General features: G+C 40.5%; 1 pseudogene; it reads left to right on the plus strand.

Annotated features, from left to right (window-relative positions):
• Positions 1–404: 404 nt before the first annotated feature.
• Positions 405–26,917, plus strand: LOC147984321 (uncharacterized; annotated as a pseudogene).
• The last annotated feature ends 695 nt before the right edge of the window (positions 26,918–27,612 follow it).

Here is a 27,612-nt window from a genome sequence, read left to right on the forward strand (position 1 = left end):
GTTTCTTTATGTCTTTTGTCTCTTTTGTTCCCGTTTACTTTTATTTTTTAACCAAGGGGTAAAAATGTCCACATGACGTCTCGATGATAGTCAAATCCCTTTGGTCAGACAGAAACAACGTGGAGGGGTATTTTCATAACGCCATCTAACGGAAGAGGGGTATAGTGAGCACTATTTTTATTTAGGCGTAAACATGAGGCCGGCCCAAAGTTAGGGGAAAATGTTAATGTACCAAATATATATGATGGATTTTCTCAAAATTTGCATTCTCAATTTCCCATACAACATTTATTTAATCCAACATACTTTTTTCCTTTGTGCAAAATTGGTTTTCCTTATAGCAGCATGATATGGCTGAAGGAACTGCTCCTGGGAAGAGGAATTATGTCACATGGGGTGATGAGATGGACGCTGCAATGGTTGAGGTACTTGTTCATCATTACAACATGGGTGATCATTCACAAAATGGATGGAAAGCACATGTGTACACTACAGCTATCAAGAATTTGAAGGAGACGTGTAATGGGGATATCGCGAAGGTGAACATATTAGGAAGGTTTAGGACTTTCGACAAGTAATATGAAGTCATTAAAAAGATCCTTTCTCAAAGTAGTTTTGGTTGGGATTGGGTCAATCATAAGCTAACCATTGATAGCGACGATGTGTGGACTAAATATGTGGAGGTAACTTCCATATATTTGCATTGCTTTATTTATTTTTTTCATATGTAACAAAATGGGGCAACAACTTTACTCTTCTTTGTTGCCTAATAAGAAAGAGAAATCATTAGCTTCTTACAAGGCCAAAGTAGTGAAGCATTGGGAAGCCATACTCACCATATATTCAAAAGATCATGCGGATGGAGAAGGTGCTAAGGCTGCTATAGATCTATAAGAACCAATTGAAATCTCTCCAGAAATGATACCAAAGAGACAACGAACAGGTGATGCCTGCTACCTCTTGAGCATCCGTTGGTTTTCCCTTGAAGAGGAAAGGGTGATGCAGCAAAGTAGCGTAAGTATTTCCCTTAGTTCTTGAGAACCAAGGTATCAATCCAGTAGGAGATTACACGCAAGTCCCTCGTACCTGCACAAACAAACAAGAACCTCGCAACCAACGTGATAAAGGGGTTGTCAATCCCATCACGGTCACTTACGAAAGTGAGATCTGATAGATATAATAAGATAAATATTTTTGATATTTTTGTTGTGTAGATTGGAAAATAAAGATTGCAAAATAAATGGCGACAGAAATGGCTAGTTGACGGGAGATTAATATGATGGATAATAGACCCGGGGGCATAGGTTTCACTAGTGGCTTCTCTCAAGATAGCAAATTCTACGCTGGGTGAACAAATTACTATCGAGCAATTGATAGAAAAGCACATAGTTATGAGAATATCTAGGCATGATCATGTATATAGGCATCACGTCCGCGACAACTAGACCAAAACAATTCTGCATCTACTACTATTATTCCACACATCGACAGCTATCCAGCATGCATCTAGAGTATTAAGTTCATAAGAACAGAGCAACGCATTAGGCAAGATGACATGATGTAGAGGGATAAACTCAAGCAATATGATATAATCCTGTAGGATCGGAAGTATGTCTAGAGGGGGCTGATTAGACTACTTGACCAAATAAAAATCTAGCCTTTTCCCAATTTTAAGTCTTGGCAGATTTTAGCAACTTAGCACAAACAAGTAATCAACCTACACATGCAATTCTAAGAGTATAGCAACGGAATGTAAAAAAATTGCATATGAAGGTAAAGGGAGGAGTTTGGAGGGAGCAAATGCAATGTAGACACGGAGATTTTTCGCGTGGTTCCGATAGGTGGTACTATCGTACATCCACGTTGATGGAGACTTCAACCCACGAAGGGTAACGGTTGCACGAGTCCACGGAGGGCTCCACCCATGAAGGGTCCACGAAGAAGCAACCTTGTCTATCCCGCCATGGCCATCGCCCACGAAGGACTTGCCTCACTAGTGTAGATCTTCACGAACTAGGCGATCTCCTTGTCCGTACAAACTCCTTGGTTCAACTCCACAATCTTGACGGAGGCTCCCAAGTGACACCTAACTAATCTAGGAGACACCACTCTCCAAAAGGTAATAGATGGTGTTTTGATGATGAACTCCTTGCTCTTGTGCTTCAAATGATAGTCTCCTCAACACTCAACTCTCTCTCATAGGATTTGATTTGGTAGAAGGATGATTTGAGTGGAAAGCAACTTGAGGAAGGCTAGAGATCAAGATTTATGTGGTTGGATTGGAATGTCTTGACCTCAACACAAGTGTAAGTGGTTCTCTCTCAGAAAATGTATGTTGGAAGTGTAGGCATGTTCTAATGGCTCTCTCCACGAATGAATAGTGGGTGGAGGGGTATATATAGCCTCCACACAAAATCTAACCGTTACACACAAATCACCAAACTCGGTGGGACCGAATCATATAACTCGGTCAGACCGATTTAGTTCAAAATGTGAACATTAGGATTTTCAGTGGGACCGATATGTTAACTCGGTGGGACCGATTCCATTAGGGTTAGGCATAACGTAATCTCGGTGAGACCGATTACACAAACTCAGTGGGATCGATTTTGGTAATAGGTGATAACCCACAAGTATAGGGGATCGCAACAGTTTTCAAGGGTAGAGTATTCAACCCAAATATATTGATTCAACACAAGGGGAGCCAAAGAATATTCTCAAGTATTAGTAGCTGAGTTGTCAATTCAACCACACCTGGAAACTTAATATCTGCAGCAAAGTGTTTAGTAGCAAAGTAATATGATAGTAGTGATAAAGGTAGCAAAAGGTAATACTAGTAAAAGTAATGTTTTTGGTATTTTGTAGTGATGATAGCAATAGAAACGGAAAAGTAAATAAGCGGAGAACAATATATGAACAGCTCATAGGCAATGGATCTGTGATGGAGAATTATGCCGGATGCGGTTCATCATGTAACGGTCATAACCTAGGGTGACACAGAACTAGCTCCAGTTCGTTGATATAATGTAGGCATGTATTCCGAATATAGTCATACGTGCTTATGGAAAAGAACTTGCATGACATCTTTTGTCCTACCCTCCCGTGGCAGCGGGGTCCTTACGGAAACTAAGGGATATTAAGGCCTCCTTTTAATAGAGAACTGGAACAAAGCATTAACACATAGTGACTACATGAACTCCTCAAACTACGGTCATCACCGGTAAGTATCCCGATTATTGTCACTTCGGGGTTAATGGATCATAACACATAATAGGTGACTATATACTTGCAAGATAGGATCAAGAACTCTCATATATTGATGAAAACATAATAGGTTCAGATCTGAAATCATGGCACTCGGGCCCTAGTGACAAGCATTAAGCATAGCAAAGTCATAGCAACATCAATCTCAGAACATAGTGGACACTAGGGATCAAACCCTAACAAAACTAACTCGATTACATGATAGATCCCATCCAACCCATCACCGTCCAGCAAGCCTACGATAGAATTACTCACGCACAGCGGTGAGCATCATGAAATTGGCGATGGAGGATGGCTGATGATGACGATGGTGACGGATTCCCCTCTCCGGAGCCCCGAATGGACTCCAGATCAGCCCTCTCGAGAGGTTTTAGGGCTTGGCGGCGGCTCCGTATCATAAAACGTGATGATTTCTTCTCTCTGATTTTTTTTCTCCCCGAAACTCAATATATGGAGGTGGAGTTGGAGTCGGAGAGGCAACAGGGGGCCCACGAGGTAGGGGCGGAGCACCCTAGGGGGGCAGGCGCGCCCCCCACCCTCGTGGAGAGACGATGGGCCCCCTGGCCTTCATCTTTGGCAGGTATTTTTCTTATTTCCTGAAAAGTGTCTCCGTGAAGTTTCAGGTCATTCCGAGAACGTTTGCTCCTGCACATAAATAACACCATGGTAATTCTGCTGAAAACAGCATCAGTCCGGGTTAGTTCCATTCAAATCATGCAAGTTAGAGTCCAAAACAAGGGCAAAAGTGTTTGGAAAAGTAGATACGTTGGAGACGTATCAACTCCCCCAAGCTTAAACCTTTGCTTGTCCTCAAGCAATTCAGTTGACAAACTGAAAGTGATAAAGAAAAACTTTTACAAACTTTGTTTGCTCTTGTTGTTGTAAATATGTAAAGCCAGCATTCAAGTTTTTAGCAAAGATTGTAACTAACCACATTCACAATAACGCATAGATCTCGAGTTTACTCATATCAACGGCATAATCAACTAGCGAGCAATAATAACAAATCTCGGATGACAACACTTTCTCAAAACAATCATAATATGACATAACAAGATGGTATCTCGCTAGCCCTTTCTGAGACCGCAAAACATAAATGCAGAGCACCTTTAAAGACCAAGGACTGACTAGACATTGTAATTCATGGTAAAAGAGATCTAGTCAAGTCATACTCAATGTAAACTAACAGTAATGAATGCAAATGACAGCGGTGCTCTCCAACTGGTGCTTTTTAATAAGAGGATGATGATTCAGCATAAAATTAAATAGATAGGCCCTTCGCAGAGGGAAGCAGGGATTTGTAGAGGTGCCAGAGCTCGGTTTTGAAACAGAGGTGAGTAATATTTTGAGCGGTATACTTTCATTGTCAACATAACAACCAAGAGATGGCGATATCTTCCATGCTACACACATTATAGGCGGTTCCCAAACAGAATGGTAAAGTTTATACTCCCCCTTCCACCAGCAAGCATCAATCCATGGCTTGCTCGAAACAACGAGTGCCTCCAACTAACAAGAGTCCCAGGGGGAGTTTTGTTTGCAATTATTTTGATTTAGTTTGCATAAAGCATGTGACTGGGCATCCCGGTGACCAGCCATTTATCTCGTGAGTGAGGAGCAGAGTCCACTCCTCTTGAGAATAACCCGCCTAACATGGAAGATACGGACAGCCCTAGTTGATACTTGAGCTATTCGAGCATACAAAACAAGATATTTATTTGAAGATTTAGAGTTTCGCACATAAAAATTTACTTGGAACGGCAGGTAGATACCGTATATAGGTAGGTATAGTGGACTCATGTGGAATAACTTTGGGGTTTAAGGGATTTGGATGCACAAGCAGTATTCCCGCTTAGTACAGGTGAAGGCTAGCAAAAGACTGGGAAGCGACCAACTAGAGAGCGACAACGGTCATGAACATGCATTAAAATTAATCAACACCGAATGCAAGCATGAGTAGGATATAATCCACCATGAACATAAATATCGTGAAGGCTATGTTGATTTTGTTTCAACTACATGCGTGAACATGTGCCAAGTCCAGTCACTTAAATCATTCAGAGGAGGATACCACCCTATCATACCACATCATAACCATTTTAATAGCATGTTGGCACGCAAGGTAAACCACTATAACTCATAGCTAATCAAGCATGGCATAAGAAACTATGATCTCTAGTTGTCACTGCAAACATGTTTATTCATAATAAGCTGAATCAGGAACAATGAACTAATCATATTTACAAAAACAAAAGAGGTTGAGTTCATACCATCTTTTCTCATCTCAATAAGTTCATCATATAATCATCATTATTGCCTTTCACTTGCACGACCGAACGATGTGAATAATAATAGTGCACGTGTATTGGACTAAGCTGGAATCTGCAAGCATTCAATAAACAAGAGAAGACAAGGCAATATGGGCTCTTTTGTCAGATCAACAATAATGCATATAAGAGCCACTTCAATAATTTAATTATGGTCTTCTCCTATTGACCCCCAAAGGAAAGAAAAGAAATAAAACTATTTACACGGGAAAGCTCCCAACAAGCAAAAGAAGAACATGAAATATTTTTGGGTTTTCTTTTTAATTACTACTACAAGCATGGAAATTAAACTGATTAAAAGCTACAACTATTTTTTTTGGTTTTTCTTAAGGTTTATTAAACACACAAGAAGAAAGCATAAAAAGGAAAATAAACTAGCATGGATGATACAATGAAAAAGTATGAGCACCGACATCTAGCAATGAGTGTGTGAACATAATGTAATGCCAGTGGGAAATGCGTACTCCCCCAAGCTTAGGCTTTTGGCCTAAGTTGATCTATGGCCACGGCTGGCCTGGCGGATATCCATAATAGTAGTTGGGGTCATACTGAGAAGAAGAAGAGGAAGACTCCGATTGCCACTGGCTGACAATCATCTCCGGATCCCACTGGTAATTAGACTGTCGTGAAGGATCAATTCGTGGTTCTAGCTCTGGATCCTTAGCTGGTGCAGGGTTCCGGTAGGCGTGAATAGCCTTCAACGGAACAAGGTACGTGCCTACAGACAAATCAAACAAAGAAGGAGCGGGCAGGGTAATAGTCTTAGGATGATGTTTGTTAAAGAACAATTGATATTTAAGTTCTCCTTCCCTTTTCTTAACAATAAAATCATGTGCCACCATGCTTTTATAATCTAGATAAACACGAGGCAGCACTTTTTCTTCCTTCTCAGAATGCCTAATAGGTATGTTAAAATGTGCAGCTAGGCGTGAGGCATAGATGCCTCCAAAGATGGGGCCCTTGGTACGGTTTAGACTTAACCGTTTGGCAATAATGTCGCCCATACTAAAAGTGTTATCACCGTATAAACCTTGGAGCAAAATAATAATATCATGGATACTAAGGTTTCCATAGTTTCCGCGACCAATTAAGCAACGACTAGCAAATAATGCAAAGTAACGTAAAACAGGAAAATGTATGCTAGTGATTCGTGCATTGGAAACCTTCCTTGTTTCCCCTATAGTGATAGTATCAATAAACCCCTCCACATCATCACGATGTGGTTCTTCTGTCTTGCCCTCAAAAGGGACTAAACAAATCCGACAAAAATCATAAAGTGACATCTCCTTATGCTCATCATATAAATGAAACTCCACCGTAGGTGATGAGTTCCTAGAATGAAAATGAAAGTTTTGCACAAAGGTATTCCTGAGTAAGAGATACTGATCGCATTGGTTGTGGAGGAAAGTGGTGAGGCCTGCATTATGAGCCAATTCATGAAAATCTTCATAAATCCCGCCTGCTCTTAAGAAATCCTCGGAAGGCCATTCACACGCCCGAACCTCCGCGGTGCGAGGCAGATTATACTTAGGCTTTGGTGCCTTTTCCTTCGAGCTTTGGCTCGATGAGCCCCTCAAAAGTCTCCTCATCATTTTCTGAAAAATTCTGAAATTTTTAGTAACTTCAAAATAGAAGTAAACCAAACTCAATAATATTGATAGCAACTACTCCTACAAGTGCCTAGAGCCTATATCATGTATCAAAACTACTTGGAACCATATAAATTTGACATGCAAGCTCAAGAACAGGGTCACCTAAGCAGCAAAATTTTGCAATGAATAAAGCACTAGAACAAAAACTAATTGGACCAATGGAGGAGTCACATACCAAGGAACAATCTCCCCAAGCAGTTTTGTGAGAGGTGCTTTGAGCAAGGAGATCGAAAATGGCAGCAAGATGAGCTAGAACTCGTGCTTCAGCTGGATATTCGTGTTTGTGGGAGGAAGATGAAGTGTGTGGGTGCAGGAATAAGTGGAGGAGGGCCACCATGGGCCCACGAGGCAGGGGGCGTGCCCTAGAGGGGTGGTCGTGCCCTCCACCCTCGTGGGCAGGTGGTTGACCCCCCTGGTGTGTTCTCAGTTCCATAAATCCTCAAATATTCTAGAAAATTTATATTTAAATTTCAGGGCATTTGGAAAAAATTTATTTTTGAGGTATTTCTATATTGCACGGATAATCAGATAACAGGCAGAAAAATATTTATTTTCATTTTATTTAATATAAATAACAGAAAGTAAAAGTGGGGTACAGAAGGTTGTGCCTTCTAGTTTCATCCATCTCATGATCATCAAAAGGAATCCACTAACAAGGTTGATCAAGTCTTGTTAACGAACTCATTCCGAATAACATGGAACCAGAGAAATTTCGAATAACACTATGTTACCTCAACGGGGATATGCACATCCCCAATAATAAGAATATCATATCTCTTCTTGACATTAGGAAGAGGAAATTCAAAACCTCCAAATAATCGATGGCATTTCCCAATAGAGTTGATACTATGAACTTGAGGTTGTTTCCTCGAAAAGTGTACCATATGCTCGTTACCATTAACATGAAAAGTGACATTGCCTTTAGTGCAATCAATAACAGCCCCTGTAGTATTCAAAAAGGGTCTTCCAAGAATAATAGACATACTATCGTCCTCGGGAATATCAAGAATAACAAAGTCCATTAAAATAGTAACGTTTGCAACTACAACAGGCACATCCTCACAAATACTGACAGGTATAGCAGTTGATTTATCAGCCATTTGCAAAGATATTTCAGTAGGTTTCAACTTATTCAAATCAAGTCTACGATATAAAGAGAGAGGCATAACACTAATACCGGCTCCAAGATCACATAAAGCAGTATTAACATAGTTTCTTTTAATGGAGCATGGTATAGTTGGTACACCGGGATCTCCAAGTTTCTTTGGTATTCCACCCTTAAAAGTATAATTAGCAAGCATGGTGGAAATTTCAGCTTCTGGTATCTTTCTTTTATTTGTAATAATATCTTTCATGTACTTAGCATAAGGATTGATTTTGAGCATATCAGTTAATCGCATACGCAAAAAGATAGGTCCAATCATTTCAGCAAAGCGCTCAAAATCCTCATCATCCTTTTTCTTGGATGGTTTGGGAGGAAAAGGCATGGGTTTCTGAACCCAAGGTTCTCTTTCTTTACCATGTTTTCTAGCAACAAAGTCTTTTTTATCATAATGTTGATTCTTTGATTGTGGGTTATCAAGATCAACAGCAGGTTCAATTTCTATATCATTATCATTACTAGGTTGGAAATCATCATGAGCATTATCATTAACATTATTACTAGTTTCAGGTTCATTACCAGATTGAGTTTCAGCATCAGAAATAGAAATATCATTTGGATTCTCAGGTGTTTCAACAATAGGATCACTAGAAGCATGCAAAGTCCTATCATTTTTCTTTTTCTTCTTTTTAGAAGAACTAGGTACATCTATGTTATTTCTCTGAGAATCTTGCTCAATTCTCTTAGGATGGCCTTCAGGATACAAAGGTTCCTGAGTCATTCTACTAGTTCTAGTAGCCACTCTAACAGCATTATCATTATTCTTATTGTTCATTTCATTGAGCAAATCATTTTGAGCTTTAAGTACTTGTTCTACTTGAATGGTAACCATAGAAGCATGTTTATTAATAAGTTTAAGTTCACCTTTAACATTAGCCATATAATCACCCAAGTGTTCAAGCATATTTGAATTGTTTTCAATTGTCTACCAAAATAAGCATTACAGTCTTCTTGCTTAGCCATAAATTTATCAAACTCATCTAAGCATGGGCTAGCAAACTTAGTAAATGGGATTAAAGCTTTATCATATCTATAGAGAGAATTTACCTTTACTACCTGTGTCGGGTTATCAAGACCATGAGTTTCTTAAATAGGTAAAGGATTAAGATTATATGTTTCTTCAACAGGTGGTAAATTAAGACCATGTATTTCTTCAATAAGAGGTAAATTCATAACATCTTCAGCTTGAATACCTTTTTCTTTCATAGATTTCTCTGCCTCTTGCATATCTTCAGGACTGAGAAATAGAATACCCCTCTTCTTCGGAATTGGTTTAGGAATAGGCTCAGGAATTGGCTCCGGAGGTTTCCAATTATTTTCATTTGTCAACATATTATTCAATAGAATTTCAGCTTCATTCAGTGTTCTTTCCCTGAAAACAGAACCAGCACAACTATACAGGTAATCTCTGGAGGCATCAGTTAGTCCATTATAAAAGGTATCAAGTATTTCATTTTTCTTAAGAGGATGATCAGGCAAAGCATTAAGTAATTGGAGAAGCCTCCCCCAAGCTTGTGGGAGACTCTCTTCTTCAATTTGCACAAAATTATATATATCCCTTAAAGCAGCTTGTTTCTTATGAGCAGGGAAATATTTAGCAGAGAAGTAATAAATCATATCATGGGGACTACGCACACAACAAGGATCAAGAGAATTAAACCATATCTTAGCATCACACTTTAATGAGAACGGAAATATTTTAAGGATATAAAAGTAACGAGTTCTCTCATCTTTAGTGAACAGGGTGGCTATATCATTTAATTTAGTAAGATGTGCCACAACAGTTTCACATTCAAAACCATGAAAAGGATCAGATTCAACCAGAGTAATTATATCAGGATCAACAGAGAATTCATAATCCTTATCAGTAACAAAGATAGGTGAAGTAGCAAAAGCAGGGTCAGGTTTCATTCTAGCATTTAGATATTGCTTACTCCATTTACCTAATAATCTTTTGAGTTCATTTCTATTTTGGCAAGCTAAAATAGCTAAAGAAGCTTCTTGATCAAAGACATAACCCTTAGGAATAACAAGTGATTCTTCATCATCACTTTCATCAGTATCATCAGATTCAATATTTTCAATTTCTCTAGCCCTAGCAAGTTGCTCATCAAGAAAATCACTAAGTGGCATAGTAGTATCAGGCATAGAGGTAGTTTCATCATAAGTATCATGCATAGCAGAAGTGGCATCATCAATAACATGCGACATATCAGAACGAATAGCAGAAGCAGGTGTAGGTGTCGCAAACTTACTCATAATAGAAGGTGAATCAAGTGCAGAGCTAGATGGCAGTTCCTTACCTACCCTCGTAGTTGAGGGGTAGATCTTGGTTTTTGGATCTCTCAAGTTCTTCATAATGATAAGCAGATATATATCCCAAGTGACTCAAAGAATAGAGCTATGCTCCCCGGCAACGGCGCCAGAAAATAGTCTTGATAACCCACAAGTATAGGGGATCGCAACAGTTTTCGAGGGTAGGGTATTCAACCCAAATTTATTGATCCGACACAAGGGGAGCCAAAGAATATTCTCAAGTATTAGCAGCTGAGTTGTCAATTCAACCACACCTGGAAACTTAATATCTGCAGCAAAGTGTTTAGTAGCAAAGTAATATGATAGTAGTGATAACGGTAGCAAAAGGTAACAGTAGTAAAAGTAATGTTTTTGGTATTTTGTAGTGATGATAGCAATAGCAACGGAAAAGTAAATAAGCGGAGAACAATATATGAAAAGCTCGTAGGCAATGGATCGGTGATGGAGAATTATGCCGGATGCGGTTCATCATGTAACAGTCATAACCTAGGGTGACACAGAACTAGCTCCAATTTGTTGATATAATGTAGGCATGTATTCCGAATATAGTCATATGTGCTTATGGAAAAGAACTTGCATGACATCTTTTGTCCTACCCTCCCGTGGCAGCAGGGTCCTTACGGAAACTAAGGGATATTAAGGCCTCCTTTTAATAGAGAACCGGAACAAAGCATTAACACATAGTGAATACATGAACTCCTCAAACTACGGTCATCACCGGTAAGTATCCCGATTATTGTCACTTCAGGGTTAACGGATCATAACACATAATAGGTGACTATAGACTTGCAAGATAGGATCAAGAACTCTCATATATTGATGAAAACATAATAGGTTCAGATCTGAAATCATGGCACTCCGGCCCTAGTGACAAGCATTAAGCATAGCAAAGTCATAGCAACATCAATCTTAGAACATAGTGGACACTAGGGATCAAACCCTAACAAAACTAACTCGATTACATGATAGATCCCATCCAACCCATCACCGTCCAGCAAGCCTATGATGGAATTACTCACGCACGACGATGAGCATCATGAAATTGGTGATGGAGGATGGTTGATGATGACGATGGCGACGGATTCCCCTCTCCGGAGCCCCGAACGGACTCCAGGTCAGCCCTCCCAAGAGGTTTTAGGGCTTGGTGGTGGCTCCGTATCGTAAAACGCGATGATTTCTTCTCTCTGATTTTTTTCTCCCCAAAACTCAATATATGGAGGTGGAGTTGGAGTCGGAGAGGCAACAGGGGGCCCACGAGGTAGGGGGGCGTGCCCCCACCCTCGTGGAGAGACGGTGGGCCCCTGGCCTTCATCTTTGGCAGGTATTTTTCTTATTTTCTGAAAAGTGGCTCCGTGAAGTTTATGGTCATTCCAAGAACGTTTGCTCCTGCACATAAATAACACCATGGTAATTCTGCTGAAAACAGCGTCAGTCCGGGTTAGTTCCATTCAAATCATGCAAGTTAGAGTCCAAAACAAGGGCAAAAGTGTTTGGAAAAGTCGATACGTTGGAGACGTATCAATAGGCAAATAGAGAGTTGGTCAGGCAAACTCGGTGGGACCGATTCGCTCATCTTGGCTAGACCGAAATGTTACGAAGGGGAAACAGAGAGTTTGCATTGCAATATCAGTGGGACCGGTCGCTCATCTCGGTTGGATTGAAACGTTATGAAGGGAAACAGAGAGTTTGCAATCCCATCTCGGTGACACCGAGATCCCTATCGGTGAGACCGAAGTTACTAGGGTTTCTGGCAGTAGCTATGTCAAGTGAACTCGGTGGCGCCGTATAGAAGATTTCGGTGGGGCCGAGTTTGACTTTTGGTTTGGGACATATGTGGATATGAGAAAGTAGTTGAGTGTTTTTGGAGCATATCACTAAGCATTTTGAGCAAGCAACTCATTAAGCGACACCTCACCCCCTTTTAATAGTATTGGCTTTTCCTATGGACTCAATGTGATCTTGGATCACTAAAAGTAAAATGTAGAGTCTTGTGCTTTGAGCTTGAGCCAATCTTTTGTCCTTAGCATTTTGAGGGGTCCACTTTCTAATCCATGCCATGCCAATTGTTGAGCTTTTCCTGAAATATTTATCTTCAAGTAGCATTAGCTCAATGAGCTATATGTTGTTAGGAATTACCAAAACCACCCAGGGATAGTTGCACTTTCAATCTCCCCCTTTTTGGTAATTGATGACAACATATAGATCAAAGCTTCGACAAATGATTATAAGATTGAAAAACATCGTCGCTTTGAGAAGTATGTGATAAGCAAGAGATCCCCCTAAATTTGTGCATTATTTAAAATTTGATTTTGAATGCAAATGCACAATCGATTAGGATCATGGGTTACTCTTCCATGTCACATACATCTTGGTGGAGCGCTCAAAATGATATAAATTAGAAGCATGCACTCACCACCTAGCAAGTGAATGATCATATATGGAATATAAAGGATAGCATCATTCAACCAAACATTAATGTAGCATATGATAAACCACATGATCACATAAGTATCTCACAAGGACATAAGGACATAAAGTATCTCACACAAGCACACAAAAAGTTCAACCAAAAGCAAGAGAGATAAAAAGCAGACACTCTCTCTTGAAGCCTATGATCTATACATATTTCTCCCCCTTTGGCAAGAAGTTACCAAAAATTTTGAAAAAGCATAGTGCTCTACGTCTCTCAGGCTTGGTCTTCGGGAGGTGGTGTAGATAGAACTCCGAGGACGAAGGCTTCCAATGATGTAGTTGGAGCTGATGGAGTGGGTGCTGGAGGTGGCACTGGAGCTGTAGCTGCTGGTGCTGACACTAAAGCTCTGGCATCTGAGCCTGGCACTCCAGCAGACCTTGGACCTTGTGGCACACGCTGAAAAGCATCAGTGGTTGCTTTTCCTCTCCTCCCCTCTGCTTCCTCCTGAAGCTGCTCAATTGCAGTTTGAATCTCAGTCACCTTTAGATCAAGATCATAGAATTTTGTTTCCACAATCCTCTCCAGGCTCTCCTGATTCTGAGTCAGGGTGGCCAAGCCCTTCTCAATCCTTAGTGTAGCTTGAATCAGATAGCCTAACTGGTCTTGCTTGCTCTTCAGGAAGACTCGAGATGCCTCTTCAACACTTGGCATCTGGGCAGCTTTCTCAGCCTTTTCCTTGGCTCTCTTCTCCTATACTTGAGCTGATGACGGTTCCTCCTCATTCATCACAACAGTGTTGTATTCAAATTCAGGATATAGAGGTAGATGCTCCCAGTCCAGCAAATAAGTCCCTGTGCCCATCTTAGAGTTGAGGATCCCCTGAATATGTGGAGCATATCCACAACTGCTCTTTTGATCAGCAACAGTCCTCTTGATCCTCCTCTTCTTCTGAATATCTCATAATGGAGGATCTACCTAGTACTCTGGCAGTGGTCTTCTTGACCCTTTCTTTTCTCTTCTTTCCTTCTCCAGCAGCTTCTCCAGTTGGCTTGGAGGTTTCAGGAGTTGAGGCTCTAACTTTTAAGGTTGGCACCCTCTTGGCAGGGGCCTTCTTGTGCAAGCCAGGCTTAGTTGATGCAACTGTGTCATACTCCTTCTTCAGCACCTTCTTCTTGGAGCTGACTTCCTCCTCAACAGCCACATAATCCTCATCTTCGGAATCTGAGGTCTTCTTCTTCCTTGTTCTGGTGGCTGCCTTGGGCAAGTTGCTTGGTGTGCTCCTGCTTCCCTCATCAGAAGTGCTAGAGGGACTAGTGCCCTCACTCAATTGTACCTGTTACTCTGACTTGTTCTGGCTGTCGCTCTGGTCAGATATTTCTGCAAACTTACTAACAGCAGACCCTATGAATAGATATGGATGAGGTAGAGTGGATGAGCATCACAAAGTGCAGAGTTTTTGCAAAAAGAATGACTTAAAAACTTAGTTTTACTTCTTCACCGAAAGCATTTCGGAGCTACCGATTTGTAAACTCGGTGATACCGAAGCAGCTTTTGGAACCTAAACTAGTGAACTCGGTCAGACCGAGTCACAGTTTGGTGGCACCGAGACTGCTAGGGTTTCACAAAGAATCGAACTTGGTCACACCAATTTGCAGTTTTCGGTCAAACCAAAAGTGCAACTGCAATGGCCTAAGCCAAATCGGTGAGACCAATTTCTACAATTCGGTCGGTCCAAGATGAGTCCGGCGGAGCCTAACCCTAAATTTTCAAATCAAACCTAACCTAAGGGATGTTTTCAGTGGATTGATTGACTGTATACGTGGTCATGATCATGGCAAAGTAATGTGCTACGAATCAGAGTTAAAGGAATAGCATAAAAGATCGAACTCATACCCTAATTCAGCGGAGTTCGCTACGGCGGCAATAGAGGGGCAGAAATCCGTTGACGACGACAGAAACCAGCGGCGGGAGGTCGCTGGCGGCAAGAGAACAATCCGGAGACCCAAGGCGGCAGAGCAGGACACGCGCGGGCTGAGAGGTTTTAAAGGAATTTCCAAAATCTCACCCGTGGGTATATATATCCCGACCCTGTCGGTGTGACCGAGTGGAACAACTCGGTGGCACCAAGATGTAGAATCACAAGCGGTTGGTGCAACTCGGTGTGGCCGAGAAGTTCTAATCGGTTGCACCGAGATTGAAAACCTAGATCAACTTAGTGATCTCGGTGTGATCGAAATGGATGACTCGGTCATACCGAAATGCACAAAGAGGTTTTGGAAGTTTAAGTCCATGACGAATCAGGGACTCCAAGTGCTTCTCACACAGAGTGGTTCGAATCTGACTTGATCAAACTTTGTGATGTAGCATGAATAGAGTTTGAGACGAGAAAAGCATAGATAGCTAGAGGGAGTTCTTAGGCATTCTTGTCCATCCATTTGGCAAAAGAGAAAAAGACAAACAATCAAAGCAACAAATGGATGTCCTCGAATGAGTAAAATATGCAACCAACATGCTCACACAATAAGATGGCAAGTGAAATATGTGACAAAGCACGCACAATCACTCTAGCATCTATCAAGCAATTTGGCGATTACTAGGTCATCTATATATGAGTATATTGACTTAGGAGTCAAATGAGAACATTTGATTGTAGGTCATACTCATCGTTTAAGCACAAGTGGGGTTACCACTTTTACATAAAGCATTGGTGTGTTCACACCATTAGAGTTGCTTTAGCTCAATTGATTAGAGTAAAGCTCCCCCGAGATGTGATATCCCCCCTAAGAGGGATGAACTAACCTTGGGTTTTGTCGATGATGACTTCATGTAGGTGTTGAAGATGTAGATGCTCAATGTTGATGTAGATCTTTTGGAGCAATCCTTTGGAGTGATTTGCACTTTCAATACCTACATGGGTTAGTCCCACAAGGAACAAACAAGGATATCCATAGACATAGAGTGATGTTCACATAGGATGATGTCCATGAATGCATTAGGTTACCTTGTCCCTTGTCTTACCAACAAGAGGGTTTGTGACTCCTTGAACTAGTGCAAGATATGGAAGTTGTTTGCACTTGTCCTCGCCAAAATGATATGAGTGAGGTATGTTGGCGGAGTCACCCTCAAGAACTCTCTAGTTCTTCTTCTTCGGGATCCACACCATCTTGATGGGAATCCTTGGAATTGTAGTCGTACTTGATGAAGTAGAACTTGATGTAGTCTTGGGAACCCACTTTACCAAGGCTTTGGGAGCTTCCTCAAATGCATCAATCTCCTCTTGAAGCTTGTCCTTGCATTTTTGCTTGTGGTCTTGTGGTGGAAGATCATCTTGAGCTTGTGTTCCTTGGAAAGAAGTAGGATCATACTTCTCTTGTTGAGGAACAAATTTCGTCTTGGGGTATTGATCTTCTTCCCACTCAACTCCATTGGCATTGAACTTTCGTTCAAAACCAAACCTTGATTCTTCCGGTGTCTTCCTTGCTTGCGTACAATTTCCTCAAATTGCTTACTTCCGGCAAGGCTCTTGTAAACACCTTTCTCTATAATTCCCTTCAATAAGCTATTTTCTTGCTCATGTGTAACTTGGCCAAGAGAATCATTAGTGGAATCAAGAGAACTACTAGAAGCAACATCATTGGGTTTAGCATGATTATTGTTACTACTAGAAGAAGAATCTTTCTTACTCTTGTTGCTAGATTTAACTTGTGGCATGTAAATAGACAAGAGTAAACGCTTGGCAATGTAAGAAGAACTTTTCTTGCGAAGATCATCATTGATCGCTTTTAAGAACCCATGCTCTTGCTCAAGGTTGAGCTTTTCGAAGCGTAACTTCTCATGAGTCTTTAAAAGTTCTCGATGATTTTCCAAGGTAGTTTCATGAGCTAACTTAAGAGGGTTTAGCTCTTTAGTTAGACGCTCAATCTCCTTCTTATCAACATCATTCGTTTTGTCTTGATTAGCATGATTAATTGCAAGTTCATCATAGTTTTCATCACTAGAATTGTCAACAAGTAAATCATCATCACCTAGCAAGTCATCTTCATCACTATTGAAATCAACATACTCGGGGTGTGATACCTTTGGGCCTTTAGCCATGAAGCATCTTCCAATTCCTTCATTTGGTGACTCAAATATGTCGTAGGAGTTGGTTGACACAAGTGCTATACCGGCAACACCTTCATCTTGAGTATATTCGGAGTCGGAGTGATAACTTCTCTCGGAGTGACCGTCGGAGTCGGAGCCGGATACCCATTCACCAATGTGAGCTTGATGTCTTCGTTTTGTGTAGCCCCTTGATGATTTGCCCTTCCTTTCCGAATCCTTACTTCTCTGTGATGTTCTTCATTCATAACGGTCATCTCTACTCCTTCTCTCTCTTGGTGGTGATTCTTCTCTCCTACTCCTTCTTTTGGGAGAATCTTCTCTTCTTTTGTAGGGAGTCGTACATTCATTGGAATAGTGTCCGGATCTTCCACAATTATAGCAATTGCGCTCGTGACTAGAAGATCTTTTGTCATTATAGGATCTTGACTTAGAACTTATTTCCTTGCTTCTATTCTTGTAGAACTTGTTGAACGTCTTCACCATTAGACTCAATTCTTCATTGAAGTTTTGTTTCTCACTTGATGATGTGGGAGCATCACATGAGGCTTTGTAAGCACCACTTGACTTGTTGTGAAGCTCTTCCTTATCCTTGAGTGACATCTCATGAGCAACAATCCTTCCAATGACTTCCATTAGCTTGAGATCTTTGTAATTGGGCATCATTTGGATCAATGTGCACATGGTATCATATTTTCCATCCAAGGCTCTTAGGATCTTCTTGATGATGAATCTATCGGTCATCTCTTCACTTCCTAAGCCGGCAATCTCATTTGTGATGAGAGCAAGCCTAGAGTACATCTCGGCGACACCTTCGCCATCCTTCATTTTGAACTTGTCAAGTTGACTTTTAAGCACATCCAATTTGGATTCCTTGACGGAGTCGGTACCTTCGTGCATATCAATCAAAGTATCCCAAATTTCCTTTGCATTCTCAAGATGGTTGATTTTGTTGAATTCTTCAGGGCACAATCGGTTGAAGAGAATATCACAAGCTTGAGCATTGTATTGCAGCATCTTCAACTCTTCTGCGCTAGCCTCATAGTTCGGTTCTCTCCCATCAAATAATTCACCTTGCAAGCCAATACACAAAATAGCCCAAACAGCGGGGTTATGTCCAAGAATATGCATTTTCATCTTATGCTTCCAACTAGCAAAATTAGTACCATCAAAGTAAGGACCTCTACGGTGCTAATTTCCCTCACTAGACGCCATACTCTCCTAGGTTGTGAAACCAAGGCTATGATCACCAAAGCTATGGAAATAAAGGCAAATGGAGACCAAAGCTCTGATACCACTTGTAGGATCGAAAGTATGTCTAGAGGGGGGTGATTAGACTACTTGACCAAATAAAAATCTAGCATTTTCCCAATTTTAAGTCTTGGCAGATTTTAGCAACTTAGCACAAACAAGTAATCAACCTACACATGCAATTCTAAGAGTATAGCAGTGGAATGTAAAACAATTGCATATGAAGGTAAAGGGAGGAGTTTGGAGGGAGCAAACGCAATGTAGGCATGGAGATTTTTGGCATGGTTCCGATAGGTGGTGCTATCGTACATCCATGTTGATGGAGACTTCAACCCACGAAGGGTAACGGTTGCGCGAGTCCACGGAGGGCTCCACCCACGAAGGGTCCATGAATAAGCAACCTTGTCTATCCCACCATGGCCATCGCCCACGAAGGACTTGCCTCACTAGGGTAGATCTTCACGAAGTAGGCAATCTCCTTGCCCGTACAAACTCCTTGGTTCAACTCCACAATCTTGACGGAGGCTCCCAAGTGACACCTAACCAATCTAGGAGACACCACTCTCCAAAAGGTAATAGATGGTGTGTTGATGATAAACTCCTTGCTCTTGTGCTTCAAATGATAGTCTCCTCAACACTCAACTCTCTCTCATAGGATTTGATTTGGTAGAAGGATGATTTGAGTGGAAAGCAACTTGAGGAAGGCTAGAGATCAAGATTTATGTGGTTGGATTGGAATGTCTTGACCTCAACACAAGTGTAAGTGGTTCTCTCTCAGAAAATGTATGTTGGAAGTGTAGGCATGTTCTGATGGCTCTCTCCACAAATGAAGAGTGGGTGGAGGGGTATATATAGCCTCCACGCAAAATCTAACCATTACACACAAATCACCAAACTCGGTGGGACCGAATCATATAACTCGGTCAGACCGATTTAGTTCAAAATGTGAATGTTAGGATTTTCAGTGGGACCGATATGTCAACTCGGTGGGACCGATTCCATTAGGGTTAGGGCATAATGTAATCTCGGTGAGACCGATTACACAAACTCGGTGGAACCGATTTTGGTAATAGGAAAATAGAGAGTTGGTCAGGCAAACACGGTGGGACCGATTCGCTCATCTCGGTTAGACCGAAACGTTACGAAGGGGAAACAGAGAGTTTGCATTGCAGTCTCGGTGGGACTGATCGCTCATCTCGGTTGGACCAAAACGTTACGAAGGGAAACAAAGAGATTGCAATCCCATCTCGGTGAGACCGAGATCCCTATCGGTGAGACTGAAGTGACTAGGGTTTCTGGCAGTAGCTATGTCAAGTGAACTCGATGGCCCCGGATAGAAGATTTCGGTGGGGCCGAGTTTGACTTTTGGTTTGGGACATATGTGGATATGAGAAAGTAGTTGATGGTTTTTGGAGCATATCACTAAGCATTTTGAGCAAGCAACTCATTACGCAACACCTCACCCCCTTTTAATAGTATTGGCTTTTCCTATGGACTTAATGTGATCTTGGATCACTAAAAGTAAAATGTAGAGTCTTGTGCTTTGAGCTTGAGCCAATCTTTTATCCTTAGAATTTTGAGGGGCCCACTTTCTAATCCATGCCATGCCAATCATTGAGCTTTTCCTGAAATATTTATCTTCAAGTAGCAATAGCTCAATGAGTTATATGTTGTTAGGAATTACCAAAACCACCCAGGGATAGTTTCACTTTCAAAACCCCATCTTTTTATCCTCGATGGCAACAGTACAATACGTGCCTTGCTGCCCCTGCTGTCACTGGGAAAGGACACCGCAAGATTGAACCCAAAGCTAAGCACTTCTCCCATTGCAAGAAAGATCAATCTAGTAGGCCAAACCAAACTGATAATTCGAAGAGACTTGCAAAGATATTAAATCATGCATAAAAGAATTCAGATAAGAATCAAATATTGTTCATAGATAATCTTGATCATAAACCCACAATTCATCGGATCTCGACAAACATAGCGCAAAAATAATTACATCGAATAGATCTCCAAGAGAATCGAGGAGAACTTTGTATTGAGATCCAAAGAGAGAGAAGAAGCCATCTAGCTAATAACTATAGACCCGAAGGTCTGTGGTAAACTACTGACACATCATCGGAGAGGCTATGGTGTTGATGTAGAAGCCCTCCGTGATCGATTCCCCCTCCGGCGGAGCGCCGGAAAAGGCCCCAAGATGGGATCTCACGGGTACATAAGGTTACGGCGGTGGAAATAGGGTTTCGTGGTGCTCCTAGATGTTTTCAGGGTATATGGGTATATATAGGAGGAAGAAGTAGGTCGGTGGAGCTACGAGGGGCCCACGAGGGTGGGTGGCGCGCCCACCCCCCTAGGCGCACCCTCCTGCCTCGTGGCCTCCTCGCTTCTTTCTTGACATCCACTCCAAGTCTCCTGGATCACATTTGTTCCAAAAATAACTCTCCCAAAGGTTTTGTTCCATTTGGTATTCCTTTTCTACGAAACACTGAAATAGGCAAAAAAAACAGCAATTTGCACTGGGCCTTCAGTTAGTACGTTAGTCCCAAAAATAATATAAAAAGGTATATTAAAGCCCAGTAATCATCCAAAACAGATAATATAATAGCATGGAACAATCAAAAATTATAGATACGTTGGAGACGTATCAAGCATCCCCAAGCTTCATTCCTTCTCGTCCTCGAGTAGGTAAATGATAAAAACAGAATTTTTGATGTGGAATGCTACCTAGAATAATTCTCAATGTAATTTTCTTTATTGTGGCATGAATGTTCAGATCTGAAAGATTCAAGACAAAAGTTTAATATTGACATAAAAATAATAATATTTCAAACATACTAACAAAGCAATCGTGCCTTCTCAAAATAACATGGCCAAAGAAAGGTATCCCTACAAAATCATATAGTCTGGCTATGCTCTATCTTCATCACACAAAGTATTTAATCATGCACAACCCCGATGACAAGCCAAGCAATTGTTTCATACTTTTGACGTTCTCAAACTTTTTCAATCTTCACGCAATACATGAGCGTGAGCCATGGATATAGCACTATAGGTGGAATAGAATGGTGGTTGTGGAGAAGACAAAAAAGGAGAAGATAGTCTCACATCAACTAGGCGTATCAGCAGGCTATGGAGATGCCCATCAATAGATATCAATGTGAGTGAGTATGGATTGCCATGCAACAGATGCACTAGAGCTATAAGTGTATGAAAACTCAACAAAAGAAACTAAGTGGGTGTGCATCCAACTCGCTTGCTCACGAAGACCTAGGGCATTTTGAGGAAGCCCATCATTGGAATATACAAGCCAAGTTCTATAATGTAAAATTCCCACTAGTATATGAAAGTGACAACATAGGAGACTCCCTATCATGAATATCATGGTGCTACTTTGAAGCACAAGTGTGGTAAAAGGATAGTAACATTGTACATTCTCTCTTTTTCATTTTTTTCTCTTTTTTTATTTGGGCCTTTTCTCTTTTTTTATGGCCTCTTTTTTCTCTCTTTTTTTATTTTTCATCTAGAGTCTCATCCCGGCTTGTGGGGGAATCATAGTCTCCATCATCCTTTCCTCACTTGGGACAATGCTCTAATAATGATGATCATCACACTTTTATTTACTTACTCAAAATTACAACTTGATACTAGAACAAAATATGACTATATGTGAATGCCTCCGGCGGTGTACCGGGATATGCAATGAATCAAGAGTGGCATGTATGAAAGAATTATAAAGGTGGCTTTGCCACAAATACGATGTCAACTACATGATCATGCAAAGCAATATGACAATGATGAAATGTGTCATAACAAACGGAATGGTGGTAAGTTGCATGGCAATATATCTTAGAATGGCTATGGAAATGCCATAATAGTTAGGTATGGTGGCTGTTTTGAGGAAGGTATATGGTGGGTGTATGGTACCGGCAAAAGTTGTGCGGTACTAGAGAGGCTAGCAATGGTGGAAGGGTGAGAGTGCGTATAATCCATGGACTCAACATTAGTCATAAAGAACTCACATACTTATTGCAAAAATTTATTAGTTATCGAAACAAAGTACTACGCGCATGCTCCTAGGGGGATAGATTGGTAGGAAAAGACCATCGCTCGTCCCCGACTGCCACTCATAAGGAAGACAATCAATAAATAAATCATGCTCCGACTTCATCACATAACGGTTCACCATACGTGCATGCTACGGGAATCACAAACTTTAACACAAGTATCTTTCAAATTCACAACTACTCAACTAGCATGACTCTAATATCACCATCTTCATATCTCAAAACAATCATCAAGTATCAAACTTCTCATAGTATTCAATGCACTTTTTATGATAGTTTTTATTATACCCATCTTGGATGCATATCATATTAGGACTAATTTTATAACCAAAGCAAATTACCATGCTGTTCTATAAGACTCTCAAAATAATATAAGTGAAGCATGAGATATCAATAATTTCTATAAATTAAAACCACCACCGTGCTCTTAAAAACGTATAAGTGAAGCACTAGAGCAAAATTATCTAGCTAAAAAGATATAAGTGAAGCACATAGAGTATTCTAATAAATTCCGATTCATGTGTGTCTCTCCAAAAGGTGTGTACAGAAAGGATGATTGTGGTAAGCTAAAAAGCAAAGACTCAAATCATACAAGACGCTCCAAGCAAAACACATATCATGTGGTGAATAAAAATATAGCATCAAGTAAAGTTACCGATGGACGGAGACGAAAGAGGGGATGCCTTACGGGGCATCCCCAAGCTTATGCTTTTGGTTGTCCTTTAATTTTACCTTGAGGTGCCTTGGGAATCCCCAATCTTAGGCTCTTGCCACTCCTTGTTCCAAAATCCATCAAATCTTTACCCAAAACTTGAAAACTTCACAACACAAAACTCAACAGAAAATCTCATGAGCTCCGTTAGTATAAGAAAACAAACCACCACTTCAAGGTACTGTAATGAACTCATTCTTTATTTATATTGGTGTTATACCTACTGTATTCCAACTTCTCTATGGTTCATACCCCCCGATACTAGCCATAGATTCATCAAAATAAGCAAACAACACACGAAAAAACAGAATCTATCAAAAACAGAACAGTCTGTAGTAATATGTAGGTTTAGAATACTTCTGAAACCCAAAAAAATCTGAAATAAATTGGTGGACGTGAGGAATTTGTCTGTTAATCATCTCCAAAAAGAATCAACCTAATCACACTCTCCAGTAAAAAATGGCAGCTAATCTCGTGAGCGCTAAAGTTTCTGTTTTTTACAGCAAGATCACAAAGACTTCCCCCAAGTCTTCCCAAAGGTTCTACTTGGCACAAACACTAATTAAAAACATAAAACCACATCTAAACATAATCTAGATGAATTATTTATTACTAAAAAGGAACAAAAAGCAAGAAACAAAAATAAAATTGGGTTGCCTCCCAACAAGCGCTATCATTTAACGCCCCTAGCTAGGCATAATGATTTCAATGATGCTCACATGAAATACAAGAATTGAAGCACAAAGAGAGCATCCTAAAACACGTGACAAACACATCTAAGTATAACATACTTCCTATGCATAGGCATCTTATAGGCAGACAAATTATCATAGCAAGCAAAAACTAGCATATGCAAGGAAGCGGAAAGAAACAGTAGCAATCTCAAGATAACGAGAGGTGATTTAGTAACATGAAAATTTCTACAATCATATTTTCCTCTCTCATAATAATTACATGTGGGGTCATAAGAAAATTCAAAAAAATAGATATCACATAAAATATTTTCAACACGATCCACATGCATGCAAAGTTGACACTCTTCCAAAATAGTGGGATTAACATTAACTAAAGTCATGGCCTCTCCAAACCCACTTTTATCGAAAATTGCATAAGATTGAACATTCTCCAAATACGTGGGATCTAAATTTGACACTCTTCCAAACCCACTTTCAATATTGCAAACATTATTATCAATCTTATATTCATCATGGGGCTTAAATAAATTTTCAAGATCATAAGAAGAATCACCCCAATCATGATCATTGCAACAAGTAGAGGACATAGCAAAACTAGCATCCCCAAGCTTAGGGTTTTGCATATTATTAGCACAATTTACATCAATAGAATTTATAATAAAATCATTGCAATCATGCTTTTTATTCAAAGATCTATCGTGAATCACTTTATAAAGCACTTCATCACAATTTTCAGATTCACGGATTTCAAGCAAAACTCCATAAAGATAATCTAGTGCACTCAACTCACTAGGAATTGGTTCATCATAATTGGATCTCTTAAAAAGATTAGCAAGAGGATGAGGATCCATAACAACAGATATTTAGCAAGCGAAGATGCAAGCTAATAGAAGGCACATGGTAACTTGAGCAAACAAAAGGACGAACAGAAGAGGGCGAATAAAACGGCAAAGGTGAAGTGGGGGAGAGGAAAACGAGAGGCAAATGGCAAATAATGTAATGCGAGGGATAAGAGTTTGTGATGGGTACTTGGTATGTCTTGACTTGTGCGTAGTTCTTCCCGGCAACGGCGCCAGAAATGGTACTTGCTGGGAGATCAAATCTTGACTTGACTTGGTGCAACCTCCCCGGCAACGGCGCCAGAAATCCTTCTTGCTACCTCTTGAGCATGCGTTGGTTTTTCCTTGAAGAGGAAAGGGTGGTGCAACAAAGTAGCGTACGTATTTCCCTCAGTTTTTGAGAACCAAGGTATCAATCCAGTAGGAGATTACTCGCAAGTCCCTCGTACCTGCACAAACAAACAAGAACCTTGCAACCAACGCGATAAAGGGGTTGTCAATCCCTTCACGGTCACTTACGAAAGTGAGATCTGATAGAGATAATAAGATAAATATTTTTGGTATTTTTGTTGTGTAGATTGGAAAATAAAGATTGCAAAATAAACGGCGACGGAAATGGCTAGTTGACGGGAGATTAATATGATGGAGAATAGACCCGGGGGCCATAGGTTTCACTAGTGGCTTCTCTCAAGATAGCAAATTCTACGGTGGGTGAACAAATGACTGTCGAGCAATTGATAGAAAAGTGCATAGTTATGAGAATATCTAGGCATGATCATGCATATAGGCATCACGTCCGTGACAAGTAGACCGAAACGATTCTGCATCTACTACCATTACTCCAAACATCGACCGCTATCCAGCATGCATCTAGAGTATTAAGTTCATAAGAATAGAGTAAGGCATTAGGCAAGATGACATGATGTAGAGGTATAAACTCAAACAATATGATATAAACCCCATCTTTTATCCTCAATGGAAACAATACAATGCGTGCCTTGTTGCCCCTGCTGTCATTGGGAAAGGACACCGCAAGATTGAACCCAAAGCTAAGCACTTCTCCCATTGCAAGAAAGATCAATCTAGTAGGCCAAACCAAACTGATAATTCAAAGTGACTTGCAAAGATATTAAATCATGCATAAAAGAATTCAGAGAAGAATCAAATATTGTTCATAGATAATCTTGATCATAAACCCACAATTCATCGGATCTCGACAAACACACCGCAAAAAGAATTACATCGAATAGATCTCCAAGAGAACCGAGGAGAACTTTGTATTGAGATCCAAAGAGAGAGAAGAAGCCATCTAGCTAATAACTATGGACCCGAAGGTCTGTGGTAAACTACTGACACATCATTGGAGAGGCTATGGTGTTGATGTAGAAGCCCTCCGTGATCGATTCCCCCTCCGGTGGAGTGCCGGAAAGGCCCCAAGATTGGATCTCACGGGTACAGAAGGTTGCGGCGGTGGAAATAGGGTTTCGTGGTGCTCCTAGATGTTTTCGGGGTATATGCGTATATATAGGAGGAAGAAGTAGGTCGGTGGAGCTGTGAGGGGCCCACGAGGGTGGGGGGCGCGCCCTCCTGCCTTGTGGCCTCCTCACTTCTTTCTTGATGTCCACTCCAAGTCTCCTGGATCACGTTTGTTCCAAAAATAACTCTCCCGAAGGTTTTATTCCGTTTGGTATTCCTTTGTGCGAAACACTAAAATAGGCGAAAAAACATTGATTTGCACTGGGCCTTCGGTTAGTACGTTAGTCCCAAAAATAATATAAAAAGGTATATTAAAGCGCATTAAACATCCAAAACAGATAATATAATAGCATGGAACAATCAAAAATTATAGATACATTGGAGACGTATCAATGCCATATGTGCATGGTTGGAGAAATGAGGACTAATTTTAAGGATGCTTTGAAGACAACTGAACCACTTCCATTGCCAAAGGTTACTACTCCTTTTGAAATACTTGCTGCACTTGAGTTGATACCAAAGTTGGCAGAAGCAGACATGTTGTGCTCTTATGGAAAGTTGATTCTTAATGAGCGCTTGTTTGAAGCTCTAATGGAGCTGCCCATGCACATGAGGAAGGCTTAGCTGCTATTATTGGCTTGAAGTTATGCAAGTTATGCTTTCCTGTTTGTCTTGTTAAACTTGTCCCTATCTGAACTATTTGGTTTGTTACATTTGAAACCATGTAATGTTCAACTTCAAATTATTTAAACAATTGTGTTGTTACATTTAGAACTATGCACCGTTGAGAATTTGGGACACCTATTTAGACTATATGTATTGCACTTTGTTGGTGTGAAATTATTATTTTTTTCAATATTATATGATGTCATCCTTGATTTCTAGAACAACTGATGATTTTTTACTACATAATCATCAAATTATAGTCATACAACTACTGTTTTAATGCATATACTAATGCTACTATGCAATTTCGTAGTTGTATATCCAAATAAAATTCTGTATTGAAACCTCATGACAATTCCGTGAGCCAATTCAATAAACATCCAAACAACTGAATTCATATTCATGTCCATTACAGTTTCCTGGTTGATTTGGAACTGAAACCAACACACTACAAAGGCCTCCAATACAGACATCCAAACATAGCATAAACAGTGTTGAGAATGATGAGGCAAACCACTACTATTACCGCCTACTCTCACATTGTTTCTATGACAACAACGATGGTGTCGTCTATGGGCAAGGGCAACCATCATGTAAATTCATTCCAGCGAAGTTATATGGCCCCACTAAAACAAGTTTCGACCAAAGCCAAAGCTTCACTCATCAAAAGC

Source organism: Triticum urartu, chromosome 2A (assembly GCF_056163025.1).
Source record: "Triticum urartu cultivar PI428250 chromosome 2A, HENAU_Tu73, whole genome shotgun sequence".
Classification (NCBI taxonomy): Eukaryota; Viridiplantae; Streptophyta; class Magnoliopsida; order Poales; family Poaceae; genus Triticum; species Triticum urartu.